At 34.6% G+C, this 10,000-nt stretch overlaps 1 protein-coding gene and 1 long non-coding RNA gene across 2 annotated transcripts in view; one reads left to right on the top strand and one right to left on the bottom strand.

Annotated features, from left to right (window-relative positions):
• Positions 1 to 10,000, bottom strand: part of LOC149132420 (uncharacterized) — a 74,280-nt gene that overhangs the window by 6,987 nt on the left and 57,293 nt on the right. The window lies entirely within an intron of this gene.
• LOC106883454 (QRFP-like peptide receptor) overlaps positions 1,487 to 10,000 on the top strand; it is a 307,955-nt gene continuing 299,441 nt past the window's right edge. The window contains exon 1 of the mRNA XM_052973171.2: positions 1,487 to 1,945. The gene's annotated coding sequence lies outside the window, so the exon portion shown is untranslated. The remainder of the gene's footprint in view (positions 1,946 to 10,000) is intronic.

Here is a 10,000-nt window from a genome sequence, read left to right as displayed (position 1 = left end):
TGTGTGTGTGTGTATTTGTGAGCATTGAATGACGAAGTGAGATAGTGAAAGTAGGATTTGTGTGGGATGCGTCGGTATATGTTGAATGTCAGTAATAGAGTGAGAAAGTGTGCGACAGAGAGAGGGACAGAGAGTGTGTCTGTGTGTGTGTGTGTGTGTGGTGTATGAGTTATGTTGCAGATAGACAGAGTGAAAGTGGGAGAGAGAGAGAAAGAGAGAGAAGGGCGTATATTGAGCAAGAAAGGGAGAGACAGATAGAATGAGAAAGCGAGTGAAAGTGTGAGAAAGAGCGAGACAGCAAGTGTGTGTGTGTGTGTGTGTGTTGGTGTATGGGTGCTCGTCTGTGTGTATACATCAAATGAGCGATATTGCATCTGTATGCATATATGTATGTATGTGTGTGTACGGTGTGTGTGTGTGTACGGTGTGTGAGTGTACAGTTTGTGTGCGTACGGTGTGTGTGTGTACGGTGTGTGTATGTGTATGTTTTAGTATGTGTTTATGTCTGTTTATGTGAGTTTACAGTAAGTGACGGAGTAATACAGAGAGAGAAAGACAAAGAAAGAGAAAGAGAGGGGGCGGGAAAAAGAGTATGTGTGTGGTGTATATAAATATATATGACACTAAGTGAGAGAGTGAGTGATATAACATCTGATAATGTGTGTGTGTGTGGTGTGTGCGGTGTTTGGAAGGTGTGCAGAAATAAATAGGGAACGGAGAAGGAAGATCGGGGTTTTTGACGGTGATCGGGAGCACGCGAAGGAAAAGGTGACTTTTGACTGTGGAAAATATCTTTAGCTTCTCGCAGTGAAAAAAAGAACACAAACTATTGTCATATATTCATTTTTATAACTATATCTATATCTATATCTATATATATATATATATATATATACCTACATATATATCTACATATTTATACTTATATCTATCTATCTATATATATATATATATATATATATATATACCTGCATATATATCTATACTTATGTAAATATAACGTAAATATACATACATATAATTAAAACATATATATATATATATATGTGTGTATGTGTGTGTGTACATCATACATACACACATTCGTACGTACATACATATATACATACATGCATACATATATACATACGTATACAGGTATGTTCGTAACATATATGTTTGCACTCAGATTTCATTAAAATACGCTGATGTAGTGACATATAGATTTTCACATATATTTATATACATACATACATACCCACAAAGATATATCTATATATATATATACACACACATAGACAAAAGCATATCCATATCTATATATGAAGCGCAAACAGTTACGGGTATAGATTAACAAATACATTTACATTCATATAATATATATATATATATATATATATATATATATATATATACACGTAAACATAAAAATATATCTATATACATATATATATATCTATATACATATATATATATATATATATATATATATATATATATATATTATCATATATAAATATATATGTATACATATGTATGTATATACATAGAAAGAAGTTTAAGCATAAGTTCGTAGGTGTGCGCATGTGTGCGCGCATGCATGTGTAAGTACGTGTCGCTGTTTCTGAATGTGAGTGTGTGTGTGTGTGTGTCAACATCTTTGTTTATAAACGTGCGATAACAAAGTTACATCGTTTAATACTTCATTTATGAGAGCAACAAGAAGTCTATAAACAAAATTAAAACAGACCAATGCAATATAATTAATAATAATAAGTATTATCATTACTATTATTATTATTATTATTATTATTATTACTATTAACGTTCTTAAAGAGGAAATACGTGTACTTTGACGACAACAGGAGTGACTCTTGAACCAAGTTGATAAAAGAATTTTTATTACAAAGTTAAGGATCTTGATATACTAAGGACACCGACAGAAAAGGAATCGCTTTGTCTATAGGTGAGTTTCAATTTTCATTTGTATGTCTCAAGGAATTGTCGTTATTTTGTGGTATCTGAAGACTTGGTGACCGAAACTTCAAAGTCACTGTTCACACTTCTTGTAAAAGTATGTTAAATGTATACGGTAGAAAAAAGTATTGAAATATTTTTCAGCTTAATGTTGAATTGTGTTTATAATAATTTTGCATAAAAACAAGCAGTAATATACATACACACACACACACACACACATATATATATATGTATGTATAGGTATTGGTATGTTGGTGGAAACACATTTAGCAGAAGTAACAGAGTGACTGAAAGTCCGAGAGTTTCGTGCCTTGACGCTTTTCAAACTAGTTTGTTAAGGACCAACGCACGAAACTCTCGGACCTTAATTAAAATATGTGTGTGCGTGAGTGAGTGTGTGTGTGTGTAAATGTGTGTGTGTAAATGTGTGTGCATATATATATATATATATATATATATATATATATATATATATATATATATGCATACACACAAACCTATATTCATATACACATATTAGGTATATGAACATTAATTGTATATATATATATATATATATATATATATATATACAGCAATATAAATGCATATCTATATATAAATATGTATACACATATACATACATAACTATATATATATAAACCTATATAAATGTACACACACATACACACACACGCACACACATATACTAATATTTCTTTTTATGCTCAATTAAATATAATTATATATAAACCTGGGGTTACTCTATACTTTTGTAGAGTATAAATTTAATATTCTTCGAAACTTCGATGTCACTATCATCAAAATTCTTGTATAATAATAATAATAATAATATATACATCCATACGTATATATATATGTATATATATGTATGTATTTATATTTATATACAAACATATTTATATTCAAGTTTACATATATGTTCACACACACACATATTAAGAAGTGTGTATATATATATGTGTGTATGTATATGTATATATATATGTTTATATATGCTTGTACATAGTGTATAGAGCTTACACTATATATTTATATGATTGAAGTCTGAGAAAACGTGCACAGTATAAGGAACATACACGCTGGCAGATATACATAAATATATACATATGCAGGGATACATATATGCATACATATAAAATTACATATACATGTATACACACACCGGCCCACACACGCACACACCACTACAATTATATATAAGAATAAAAACCACAAACGTGCACACACACACACGTACACACGGACACAAATACACACACGGACGTAAGAAGTAAAAACGATATACACAAATCGTTATGCACGCGCACACGTAATGGACAGTATTACCTTCTCCGTTGTGTTCACATACAGAAACATATTGGTATATCACACACATGCACGCATACACAAATGCCCGCATGCACAAACATTCAAACACACATACACACACACACACACACACACACACAGAATTATCAAGAACTTCCTTAATCCAACCGAAAAAAAAAAAAAACAAAAAAAAAAGCGGTAGGCTTCGCCAAACGGTATCTGCTGTGAGACTGAGCCGTGTTTAAGTATTCATCGACGCATAACGTGTTCGCTTCCCAACCTGGTCCCTTTTGTGTTTTAATCTTATATATGTGTGTGTGTGTGTGCTTGTGTGTGCATGTGTGTATATGCATATATATATATGTATGTATGTATTTTTGCATGTATACATATATCTAGGCATTCACATATATGTATGTATGTATGTGTGTATATATATGTAAGCTTGAGAGCATGTTCTCAATACTTGATTAAATAAATACCGATCGAAGTAATCGAATATTCACCACATCTTCGCCACCACCACCATGACATCCGCCACCACACCTTAAATACTTGAATTTGTTCATATATTGACTGGTGGCGGGCGAAGTCGCACAATCGTTAGGGCGTCGGAAATAAACAGAATAATAAAGACCTGCAATATCTCTTCCGGCTCTTTAAGATCCGAGTTCAAATCCCGTTGAAGTCAACTTCTCTTGTCATTATTCCAGAGGAGATAAATTAAAGTACCGTAGCCTAAAAGACGCACCGGCATTTTAGAAGGACCTGAATTTCAGTGTGTGTCAGGGACAAATTGGCTTATGGGTGGGGGTGCAACTTCACACTTCATCCTAGGGTTGATTTTTTAAATTTTTTTATTTTTTTAATATTTTTTTTTTTGCTTTTTGAGACTTTTTCTGTCTTTTGAAAAACATTGCGTCTTATATGCCATCAAAAACGGTTGCACCTCGAATAGGAGGGAATTTTATTGACTCAGCTCTTTCCCAAAATTCCAATACTTGTACTCGAACAATGTATGCAAGGAGCACACGCACTTTTGCCCCTCCGTCACGTTCACACACACGGACACATGCACACAAGCACATACACGCACGCGTGCACAGAATTATGAGGAACTTTCTTAATCGAGAGACGATAGCTTTGCCACACGCAGCACATTGAGTGAAACTGAACATATTTAAGTGTTCACTGTTGCGTAACGAGTTCACATCCTACCCTTTTGTGGTAGGAGTTCAACCCCAAGTAAGGTCAACTTCGCTTTTCATCTGTTCAGGGTCGATAGAATAACGTACTATTTACTGGACCCAGCACTCCTGTTTAAGTTGACCCTTTTTTTATATATAACTAACTGTGAATCGTTACTGCACCGGAAAAAATTGCTTTATGGTACTGGCTCCGGATCATTCCATTTTGAGATCAAATTCTGTAGGGGGTAATTTACCCCTTTGAACCTTCGAGTATCAATAAAATAACGTGTCAGTCGAGTAGTGGGATAATGGTTCCGATTGCGCCCTTTCCAGCGTATTACTCCTTTTGTACCTAAAAAAAAAACTAGCATTAAAGGCAGTAGTCTGGTAGAATGGTTAGAACTTCACACAAAATATAAAACGGCATTTGTTCCATTTCTGAGTTCAATCCCTAACGTGGTCGACGTTGCATTTCGTCCTTTAGGAGTCGATAAAATAAGTGCAAGTCAAGCACTACTCCAGCTCCCCACAAATTTCCTGCCTTGTGCCTATAGTAGAAAGGGATAATTAGTATTATGGCGGGGAGCTGGCACAATCGTTTACACGCCGGACAAAATGCTTAGCGGTATTTTGTCCGTCTTACCGTTTTGAGTCCAAATTCTGAGGAAGTCGACTTAGCCATTCATCTTATTCATGAACACTGGGGTCGATGAATCGACTGCCACCCCACCCCGCCAAAAGTAGAAAATTCAGATCGTCTACCAGTAACAGAAAGGATTGTTGCTATCAAGGTGGCGAGCTGGCAGAATCGTTAGCGCGCCGGGCGAAATGTTTAGCGGGTTTTCGTCTGCCGCTACGTTCTGAGTTCAATTCCGCTGAGGTCGACTTTTTGCATTTCATCCTTTCCGGGCCGATAAATTAAGTACCAGTGAAACACTGGAGTTGGTGTAATCGACTAGTCCCTTCCCCCAAATTTCAGACCTTGTGCCTATAGTAGAAAGGATTATTATTATTATTATCATTCAGTAGTCACATTTTTATCGCGTGCTTTCTCTGCACTGCCGAGTGCAGCTCAGTATGCCTTGGGAATGTGCTGTGGTTTGTTGCGTTGCTCTTATTTTCACTGTATTGAAAGTGTGTCTAGCTGGATATGTACTTCTAAGTCCTGGTGTTTTTGTTATGTATTTGTCTGAATGTTGATTTTATTTTATGAAACCTATTGCGCCTACTATGATAGAAATTGTTTCTATTTTTAAACTCCACATTCGAATTACCTCTATTTCCAGGTCTTTGTATTTTGAAAGTTTCTCCGTTTCTTTCAGAGAAACATTGTCTATTATTATTATTATTATTATTATTATTATTATTGTTGTTGTTGTTGTTGTTTTTATTATTATTTTCAATGGCTATGTTACGTGCGTCGAATGTTTGTCATCTGGATAAGTCGCTTTCATTACATATTCATAGGAAATAAACTTCAAACCTGTGTCACAGTACCACGCAGATCTTCACCTAATATCCATAAGGAGAATAGTGCAAGGAGTGTAAGGGGGTGGAAGGGTATTGAAATTTACACCTATTTTCTGTTAGAATATGAAACAAAGATGGCGAGTGTGAAATGTCAGCTCTTTCAAAAGGATATTTCACCTGCAAAGAAGAGGCACATAAAGGCGAACGCGTTCACAGTTATGCATATGCAACATGGCACACACAGATATATGTAACAACACAAACAGATATATGTAACAACACACGCACACGCACGTGTATATATATATATATATGTGTGTGTGTGTGTGTGTATGTATATATATATATATATATATATGTATGTATGTATGTATGCGTATATAATCGGGTGAACGTGTAAATGAATGGTGGCCGAGTCACAGAGGTTAATCAATTCTGTCAGATGGCCCATTAAACTTTGTTGCACTAAATTGGTGTTTATATCAGCTATTATATGCCTGTGTGGGGGAGTGTGCGTGCGTGCGTGCGTGCATGTATGTGTGAAATTATGCATGAGTATATATATATATGCGTGTGTGTACATATGTATGTAAGTTTGTATGTATATATATATATATATATATATATATATATATATATATATGGTTAATACGATGAATTATGTATACAATATTGCCGTATGGGCTGTCCCATGAAATTGCTGATAGCTTGTGTGAGTATATACATATGCGTGCGTGCGTGCGTGTGTGTGTATTATCGTATCTATTATTGTATAATCGCTAGAAATTTGATTCCTTTCCACCAATATTGATCCTTCTTGTTAATCTCCTTTATACGGAAATGTATTTTCTGAATGCCAGTAAAATACTTATGTGTATATAATTACTCTATACACATGTGATATCTTTATCCATATACTTAAATGTGAACATAGCCTTTTACACAAGCACACTCAAGTAAACCCATAGCCTCCTCAGCTATTATGATGGTACTCTGTAAGACATAGATCCCTCTAGGTTAAACGCTTTTCTCTTTATCTTTCCAAATAGTTTTCTGCAATTATTTGATCTTTTAAATCTCTTATTTGATTTTTCCTTTATTTCTTTCTTTTCGCACTACCCTTCGTTTTCTTAATTCTTTTAAGATGACGGACTAACGTCCGAAACGTTAGATATGCGTCTTTTGGTCTTTTCCTTTTCAGCGTTAAACTAGTACTTTTAAAAGCGTACTGTGTTCTTTCTGCATTGTTTTATAACTTTTCTTACAGCATATTGACAATACATACACACGCGCGTGCGCACATACGCATACAGATACACACACATATATATAGTTTCATAAATGTTCATTAAACGTTTACAAGGAAAATGTTCACAGTCACTATACACAAACGCATATATATATATATATATATATATATATATACAAATACATATATGCCCGAGTGTATATATGTATGTATATATATATGTATTTGTGTGTGTATATGTATATATATATATATATATACATATGTATATATCTATATATATATATGTACATATGTATGTATTTATATACATATATATATATATATACACATACACATCTATACATAATATAACGTGTGTGTGTGTGTGTTTGATTGTTTGTCTCTGTGTGTGTATTCGAAAACTCTTCACTTAGATTTCATTCAGTAGGATCGAACCTGAGCTTCTCACTTATTCGAACATACTGTGTCGACTTCAATCCATAAACAATAAGATAATGGTAATATTTATTGAGGATTCCATTACAGTCGCCGTTCTCTCGATCCTTATTATTCAGTTATCAACATTTAGACAGCTTGCTGTGCACTATATAAAATACGTGTACTGCATACTATAAAGTGGCTGCGGTACACTCTATAGAGTAAATGTGAGACACCGTACAGAGTATTAGTGGTCTACCTCATAAATTGGTGATGCTGTAGTCTCTAAAACTGGTGCAGTGTACTATCTAAAGTATGTGTAGTGTAGCCCCTATAGATGTTTCGGCGTATACCCTATAGATGATTCGATGTATCCTATAAATGGTTCGATTGGGTGTGACATAGCTTTTTTACTCTTTTATTCTTTTACTTGTTTCAGTCATTTGACGGCGGCCATGCTGGAGCACCGCCTTTAGTCGAGCAAATCGACTCCCAGGACTTATTCTTTGTAAGCCTAGTACTTATACTATCGGTGTCTTTTGCCGAACCGCAAGGTTACGGGGACGTAAACACACAAGTATCGGTTGTCAAGTGATGTTGGAGGGACAAACACAGACACACAAATACACACAGATATATATATATATATATATATATATATATATATATATATATATATATATGTATATATATATATATATACATATATACGACGGGTTTCTTTCAGTTTCCGTCTACCAAATCCATTCACAAGGCTTTGATCGGCCCGAGGCTATAGTGGAAGACACTTGCCCAAAGTGCTACGCAGTGGGACTGTACCCGGAACCATGTGGTTGATAAGCAAGTTACTAAACACACAGCCACTCCTGCTCCTTAATTTAACTGTAATGTACCCTATGCATTGGTTGTGACATGACTTATAATGTATTTGTAATGTACCCTGTAGACTAGGGGTGACATAGCCCATAAAGTAGGCGTAATATAATCTATAGAGCTACGACAGCAACCTCGCAGAATCGTTAGCACTTGGTGCCAAATGCTTAGAAGCAATTCGCCCGTCTTTACGTTCAGATTTCAAATGTCACCGAGGATGACTTTGCCCTTCATCTTTTCTGGGTCGATACAATTAGTACCAGTTGAACACTGGAATCGATGCAATCGAATTTACTCTTAAAATTTCTGGCATTGTGCCAAAATTTAAAACCAATATACTCTAGTCTGCCCTGTAGATGCTGATTGCGTGGTTGGAGAGTAGTTGTAATGTAACCAGGGACCACGCTGTAGAATTGAACTCAAAACCACATGGTTGCTAAGCGAATGTTTTAGCCTCACATCTATGCACCCACCTGTATGTTGAGTATTTCTGTTGAAATGTTCGTCTGTATCGATTTTGTGATTACAAGTATTGTAAGCGCAGCATTTAATGGATGGATTAAATGCCTAAAATGTGCTTAGTTTTTACGTACGTATGTCACAAACACACACACATGTATATATAAACACATACATATACATACATGTATGTATATGTGTGTGTGTGTAGCGTTTTGCGTCTATAGGCTTTAGCTATTGCTTTTATGGATAGGATGTACACATATACACGTATATGTATGTGTGTGTGTGTGTGTAAGTGTATATGCTTCATATCTGTTGATTTCTGTGTGTGTGTAGATATTATGCGTGTCAGATTTACGTGATAGTTTCACCTAAAATAGGTTTTAATTGAGAGTTGTGGTTCTATGTATATCGATGTGAAAGTTTTGTAGATTTTATATGTATAGGCTTTATGTGTAGGTTCTATATGTGTGTAGGTCTTACGCGTGCGTAGCTTTTATCTGTGAAGGTTTAATATGCACTCGAGTTGGATTTAAATACGTAAATTTTATGTCTGTAGTTTTATATTTGCATAGATTTTTATGTGTACGTTTAGGTTTTACGCGTTTGTAGAGTTTTTTTATATGTGTACGTTTTATTTGAGTAGGTTTTATGTGTGTGAGATTTATACTTGTGTAGATTCTTATGCAAGTTTTATGTAGACCTATTTCTGTGTAGGTTTTATGTGTGTAGGTTTAATATGTGTAGGTTTTATGTGTATAGACTTTACGTTTGTAGGTTTTATATGTGTATAGACTTTACATCTGTAGTTTTCTATTTGTGTATATTTTATACGCGTTTAGGGCTGACGTGTAAGTAGATTTTAACTGTGTAGGTTTTATGAGCCAAGGTTTATATGTGTGCAGGTTTTTTGTATGTAGGGTTTAAGCATGTGTGAAGTCTATGTTTGTGTAGAGTTTATGGCCACAGGTTTTCTACGTGTGTAGTTTTTAATGTGTATAGGTTTTATATTTGTAGCTTTACATGTATATATATCAAATATTAGTTGCTTTTGCGTGCAAAGTTT

The sequence above is a fragment of the Octopus bimaculoides genome, chromosome 15 (assembly GCF_046866305.1).
Source record: "Octopus bimaculoides isolate indiv1 chromosome 15, ASM4686630v1, whole genome shotgun sequence".
Taxonomy (NCBI): domain Eukaryota; kingdom Metazoa; phylum Mollusca; class Cephalopoda; order Octopoda; family Octopodidae; genus Octopus; species Octopus bimaculoides.
The sequence above is the reverse complement of the archived record's forward strand: the minus strand, read 5'-3'. Positions and strand labels throughout refer to the sequence as shown.